This window comes from Triticum aestivum, chromosome 6B (genome assembly GCF_018294505.1).
Source record: "Triticum aestivum cultivar Chinese Spring chromosome 6B, IWGSC CS RefSeq v2.1, whole genome shotgun sequence".
In the NCBI taxonomy this organism is placed as follows: Eukaryota; Viridiplantae; Streptophyta; class Magnoliopsida; order Poales; family Poaceae; genus Triticum; species Triticum aestivum.
The window spans coordinates 553,616,393-553,624,131 of NC_057810.1; positions in this window are offsets into that span (position 1 = coordinate 553,616,393).

Here is a 7,739-nt window from a genome sequence, read left to right on the forward strand (position 1 = left end):
GGTGTTACCTCTGGATGAACAGTAAGCGTTGTTGAGGGGGGAGGGGGTGGATGAACAGTTCCCGGCGGGGGTGGATGAACAGGACCCCTGTGGTGTTGCCTCTGGATGAACAGGACCCCGATCGATCGAGCCGATTGGGGCTGGATGAACAGGACCCCGTGGAGGGCTGGATGAATAGGACCACCCCGTGGAGGGCAGGATGAACAGTAGATGGTGGAAGGCTGGATGAACAGTAGCCCATGGAGGGGTGGTTGAACAGGAGCCCGTGGAGATGGCTGGTTGAACAGTAGCCGGTGGAGTAGTGCGCGGTGGAGGCTGGATGAACAGGAGCCCGTGGATGAATAGTCGCAGGTGGAGGCTGGAGGAGGTCGACGATGGATGAACAGTAGCCCGTGGAGGCTGGAGGGGGTCGACGGTGGAGATGAACAGTATCCCATGGAGTCTCGTTTTGTGGTACGCCACACCCCTCCCGATGAACAGGACCCCCGTTTTGACCGTAGCGCTCCAAGACAAGTTCGTTTCCTCCATTTTGCGGTACGCCACACCCCTCCCGATCAACAAGACCCCCGTTTCGACCGTATGAGGTCCGTTTCCTCTGTTTTGCGGTACGCCAGACCCCTCCCGATGAATAGGATCCCGTTTCGAACGTGGCCGGTCGAACACAAGGCCATTTCCTCCGTTCTGTGGTACGCCAGGCATCCTTTCCATCGGCTGTTCCGTCCAAGCCCTCCCGGTGAACACGACGACGCATTCCGTTCCGACCCAGCCGGTTGGCTCCCCATGAACACGACGATGACACTGTTTCTCCGTTCCGACCCAGCCATGTACATGAGCCCTGGCCGTACGTACGCGCGAATAGGCTTTCGAGACCTCTCCCATATGTACGTACGTGGCCGTATTTACTTTCTTGCACCCTGGCCATTGTACGTACGTGTACATGCTACGTGCACGCCTCTACTACGACACGTGCGCGCCTCTACATCGACCAGTATGTACGTACACGTTCGCGACCAGAATGACAATGCTACGTATGCTTTGACCAGGTGGGTCCTGACTGTCAGGCACTTCCTTGTGTGCGAAGATGTAGCTGGTGGATCCCAGCAGTCAGGGGGACGAATCGTTTTTTTGCTCGAACGCACTTCCTTGCGTGCGAAGATGTAGCTGGTGGGTCCCAGCAGTCAGGGGGAAACATTTTTTTGCGAAATACGGTGGCCCGTCCGGTGGGTCCCCACTGTCAGGTGGAGGAATAATTATTTTGCGCATAATAAGGAGGCACTTCCTTGCTGCGGCCGTGGACCCAGCTGTCAGCCTCTCCACGTACATTACTCTTCCGATGGAAGTCGGTCATTGACGACATTGACCATGCCGCGCCGAGAGCACCAGGGCGGTGGACGACAGCGAGTCCTAGGAAGGGGACGACACGGAGCCGGGGAAGATGCGGTAGTGGATGCCCACGTGGAGAGGAGTACGATGGTTCACTGGTTCGGCTGTGGTGTGAGGCTGTCGTCGCCGCAGAATAACAGGGGGTGTGGGTGAGTGGAGGGATGCCCTGGCCAGCGGTGGGAGTAGTAGGGGGCGGTGAGGCCTACGCGGCAGCACAACCGGCCACGGGAGGCAGGAGCAGGCGGCACGACCGGCGTTGCAGTCGGCGGCTGGAGCAAGAAGACCAGAGGTTGAAGAAGCACGACGGCCGTTGGATGGACATCATACGGTCATTGCAGCAAGAATCGTTTATATTGACTAAGTTGACAAAGCCCTTGGTACACGTCAACTTAGTAGGCCCACAGGCCAGCTTCTGGAATGGTGCGCGCCAGATGTCAGGGGGAGGAATTATTTTTTGGGCAGGTGAAGCTAGAATATCCGAGATTGAAGAAGAAGCACAACATCCGTTGGATGGACATCCAACGGCCACTGCTGCTAGAACCATGTGTTGACTATAAGTTCACAAAGCCTTGCATACGCGTCAATTCTTTTTTTTGAGGGGACACATCAACTTAGTAAGGCCACAAGTGTGTGACAAAGAACTTATAGCCCATTTGAGATTTGTAAGAATGTGCAGCCAATTTTTGAATTCTAATGGAATTTACTACAGCCCATTTACAGTTTGTTAAAAGTACAGCCCATTTCAACCAACCGTTCAAAACATAATTCAATAAAATTTCCCACATTTTGATGGGATCTGAAATATCTTTATCCTGAAATTTCTAGTCAAATTAAATGCAATTTCAATATAAATTTATATTACGTAAAAATCCAATGAAACATTGCGCTCGCAACAATTAATGAAATTAAAATTTTCAATATTCAAAAATAATATTTTATAAAGTAATTACGTGTTTGATGCATTTTTTATAGTTACTTCCCAGTTTTTATAATTACATCCCATTTATTATTTCTTAAAACCCATTTTCTTGTTAAGCCTAATGCATCCCTCCTAGGAAAGATTTGCAACCCAGCGGGGTGGAGAATAACAACTTGACCTTGCCTAGGTATTCCTAAAAAAAAGTATAGCTGGGCTAGCCATTTTCAGCTTGAAACAAATAAATATCTGGGCTGGATATCTGGCCTGGGCTAGACGGGCCTCATCCCTCCCAGTTAATAGCTGTATGTTTTCGTTGTTGTTCAGAGGAGAAAAATTAATATCTGGGCTAAACATTGCTCAAGAAAACTCTGTAGTGCTCACACCTCAAAAACACAGATACTGCTCGAGCTGCTTGGTCCCAGCTGTCGGCCGCTTCTTGTGCAATTCTCTCGTTTATTGACTACATAGGTTGACAATGGTGTGGGATCGTGATGTCAGGAAACCAGGAGGAAGCAAAAAAATTATAGTTTCATATACTAATAAGGAGGCACTTGAGTACGTGCGGCTATGGCCCTGGTGGGTCCCCACTGTCATCCTCTCCAAGTAAATTCATCTCCTCATCCTCATGTCCGTTGACCATGTTGACAATGCGAGATGGCGGCGCCACAGCGAGCGCAACAACTTGAAGGACGATGGAGAGGGCCTCGCGGGCCCTACGGATGGTCTGATACAGCGCCCGTTTCTCACTCGGGAAGCTAGGATCATAGGGCCACATGTGTGCGACGACATTGTCGTTCGCTTGTTCACCGGTGCTCGTTGAGGAGACGGAGGTTGCAGCACAGGTCCTACTACGCTGGTAGCTTGCTACCTCTTGAGCACTGCGTTGGATTTCCCCGAAGAGGAGAGGATGATGCAGCAAAGTAGCGTAAGTATTTCCCTCAGTTTTTGAGAACCAAGGTATCAATCCAGTAGGAGACCACGCACAAGTCCCTCGTACCTACACAAAACGATAGCTACTCGCAACCAACGCGATTAGAGGTTGTCAATCCCTTCACGGTCACTTACGAGAGTGAGATCTGATACACATGATAAATAATATTTTTGGTATTTTTGATAGATAGATGCAAAGTGAAAAATAAAAGGCAAAGTAAAAACAAAGCAAGTAAATAAAGCAATGGAGATTGATATGATGAGAATAGACCCGGGGGCCATAGGTTTCACTAGTGGCTTCTCTCAAGAGCATAAGTATTCTACGGTGGGTGAACAAATTACTGTTGAGCAATTGACAGAATTGAGCATAGTTATGATTATATCTAGGTATGATCATGTATATAGGCATCATGTCCGAGACAAGTAGATCGAAACGATTCTACATCTACTACTATTACTCCACTCATCGACCGCTATCCAGCATGCATCTAGAGTATTAAGTTAAAAATAGAGTAACGCCTTAAGCAAGATGACATGATATAGAGGGATAAATTCATGCAATATGATAAAAACCCCATCTTGTTATCCTTAATGGCAACAATACAATACGTGCCTTGCTACCCCTTCTGTCACTGGGAAAGGACACCGCAAGATTGAACCCAAAGCTAAGCACTTCTCCCATTGCAAGAACTGCCAATCTAGTTGGACAAACCAAAAGGATAATTCAAAGAGACTTGCAAAGATAACTCAATCATACATAAAAGAATTTAGAGAAGATTCAAATATTGTTCATAGATAAATTGGATCATAAACCGACAATTCATCGGTCTCAACAAACACACCGCAAAAAGAAGAAGATTACATCGAATAGATCTCCACGAGAGAGGGGGAGAACATTGTATTGAGATCCAAAAAGAGAGAAGAAGCCATCTAGCTACTAGCTATGGACCCGAAGGTCTGAAGTAAACTACTCACACTTCATCGGAGGGGCTATGGTGTTGATGTAGAAGCCCTCCATGGTGGATGCCCCCTCCGGCGGAGCTCTGCAATAGGCCCCAAGATGGGATCTCGTGGATACAGAAGGTTGCGGCGGTGGAATTTGGTTTTTGGCTCCTGTTCTGATCGTTTGGGGATACATAGGTATATATAGGAGGAAGGAGTACGTCGGTGGAGCAACAGGGGGGCCACGAGGTAGGGGGCGCGCCCTAGGGGGGGTGCCCCCCACCCTCGTGACCGTCTCTGTTACTTCTTGGAGTAGGGTCCAAGTCTCCTGGATCACATTCGGTGAGAAAATCACGTTCCCGAAGGTTTCATTCCGTTTGGACTCCATTTGATATTCCGTTTCTTTGAAACACTGAAATAGGCAAAAAAACAGCAATTCTGGGTTGCGCCTCCGGTTAATAGGTTAGTCCCAAAAATAATATAAAAGTGGGAAATAAAGCCCAATATAGTCCAAAACAGTAGATAAAGTAGCATGGAGCAATAAAAAATTATAGATACTTTGGAGACGTATCAGGCATCCCCAAGCTTAATTCCTGCTCGTCCTCGAGTAGGTAAATGGTAAAAAGAGAATTTTTGATGCGGTGTGATACTTTGGCATAATCTCAATGTAAATCTTCTTAATTGTGATATGAATATTCAGATCCGAAAGATTCAAGACAAAAGTTCATATTGACATAAAAATAATAATACTTCAAGCATACTAATCAAAGCAATCATGTCTTCTCAAAATAACATGGCCAAAGAAAGTTATCTCTACAAAATCATATAGTCTGGCTGTGCTCCATCTTCCCCACACAAAATATTTAAATCATGCACAACCCCGATGACAAGCCAAGCAATTGTTTCATACTTATGACATTCTCAAAACTTTTTCAATCTTCACGCAATACATGAGCGTGAGCCATGGATATAGCACTATATGTGGAATAGAATGGTGGTTGTGGAGAAGACAAAAAGAGGGAAGATAGTCTCACATCAACTAGGTGTATCAACGGGCTATGGAGATGCCCATCAATAGATATCAATGTGAGTGAGTAGGGATTGCCATGCAACGGATGCACTAGAGCTATAAGTATATGAAAGCTCTACAAAAGAAACTAATTGGGTGTGCATCCAACTTGCTTGCTCACGAAGACCTAGGGCATTTTGAGGAAGCCCATCATTGGAATATACAAGCCAAGTTCTATAATGAAAAATTCCCACTAGTATATGAAAGTGACAAAATGAGAGACTCTCTATCATGAAGATCTTGGTGCTACTTTGAAGCACAAGTGTGGTAAAAGGATAGAAACATTGTCCCTTCTCTCTTTTTCTCTTTTTTTTATTTGGGCCTTTCTCTTTTTTTGGCCTCTTTTTTTTCGTCCGGAGTATCATCCCGACTTGTGGGGGAATCACAGTCTCCATCATCCTTTCCTCACTTGGGACAATGCTCTAATAATGATGATCATCACACTTTTATTTTTCTTACACTCAACAATTACAACTCGATAATTAGAACAAAGTATGACTCTATATGAATGCTTCCGGCAGTGTACCGGGATATGCAATGAATCATGAGTGACATGTATGAAAGAATTATGAACGGTGGCTTTGCCACAAATATGATGTCAACTACATGATCATGCTAGCAATATGACAATGATGGAGCGTGTCATAATAAACGGAACGGTGGAAAGTTGCATGGAAATATATCTCAAAATGGCTATGGAAATGCCATAATAGGTAGATATGGTGGCTGTTTTGAGGAAGTTATATGGTGGGTGTATGACACCGGCGAAAAGTGTCGCGGTATTAGAGAGGCTAGCAATGGTGGAAGGATGGGAAAAAGTGCGTATAATCCATGGACTCAACATTAGTCATAAAGAACTCATATACTTATTGCAAAAATCTAGAAGTTATCAAAGCAAAGTATCATGTGCATGCTCCTAGGGGGATGGATTGGTAGGAAAAGACCATCGCTCGTCCCCGACCGCCACTCATAAGGAAGACAATCAATAAATAAATCATGCTCCGAGTTCATCACATAACGGTTCACCATACGTGCATGCTATAGGAATCACAAACTTCAGCACAAGTATTTCTCAAATTCATAATTGCTCAACTAGCACGACTTTGATATTATCACCTCCATATCTCAAAACAATTATCAAGCATAAAACTTTTCTTAGTATTCAACGCACTCAAAAGAAAGTTTCACATATCTTGAACCAAGTATATTATCATTATGCAAATTACCATGCTATTAACGACTCTCAAAATAGTCTAAGTGAAGCATGAGAGATCAATAGTTTCTTTAAAACAAATCCACCACCGTGCTCTAAAAGATCTAAATGAAGCACTAGAGCAACAATTATCACGCTCAAAAGATATAAGTGAAGCACTATGAGCAAAACTATCAAGCTCAAAAGATATAAGTGAAGCACATAGAGTATTCTAACAAATTCCAATTCATGTATGGCTATCTAAAAAGGTGTGTAAAACAAGGATGATTGTGGTAAACTAACAAGCAAAGACGCAAATAATACAAGACGCTCCAAGCAAAACACATATCATGTGGTGAATAAAAATATAGCTCCAAGTAAATTACCGATGGAAGTGGACGAAAGAGGGGATGCCTTACGGGGCATCCCCAAGCTTTGACTTTTTGGTGTCCTTGGATTATCTTGGGGGTGCCATGGGCATCCCCAAGCTTAGTATCTTGCCACTCCTTGTTCCATAATCCATCAAAAGAATTCACCCAAAACTTGAAAACTTCACAACACAAAACTCAACAGAAATCTCGTGAGCTCCGTTAGAGAAAGAAAACAAAAGACTACTTCAAGGTACTGTAATGAACTAATTATTTATTTATATTGGTGTTAAACCTACTATATTCCAACTTCTCTATGGATTATAAACTATTTTACTAACCATAGATTCATCAAAATAAGCAAACAACACCCGCAAAACAGAATCTGTCAAACACAGAACAGTCTGTAGAAATCTGTGACTAACGCAAACTTATGGAACTCTAAAACTTCTACCAAAATAGGAAGTCCTGGAAAATTTGTCTATTGAACAGAAGCAAAAAGAATCAACGCAAAAGCACGTTTCTGTGATTTAACAAAATTATATTCATGCGCACAAAGTTTCTGTTTTTCAGCAGAATCAAATCAACTATCATCGTAGGTTATCCTATAGGTTCTACTTGGCACAAACACTAATTAAAACATAAAACAACATCCAAACAGAAGGTGGATGGATTATTTATTCCTAAACAGAAGCAAAACCAAAAAACACAAAAAATAAAATTGGGTTGCCTCCCAACAAGCGCTATCGTTTAACGCCCCTAGCTAGGCATAAAAGCAAGGATAGATCTAGGTAGTGCCGTAGTAATAAGATAGATCGGTGAAACTCATTTCATATTATCTACGTTCGGCAGCAAGTTTTCTTTGAGGTAAGCAAAAGTAATCAAAAGGGCTAAATTTAATAGGGCAAACATCCCTAAGATCAATTTTAGGAGGTA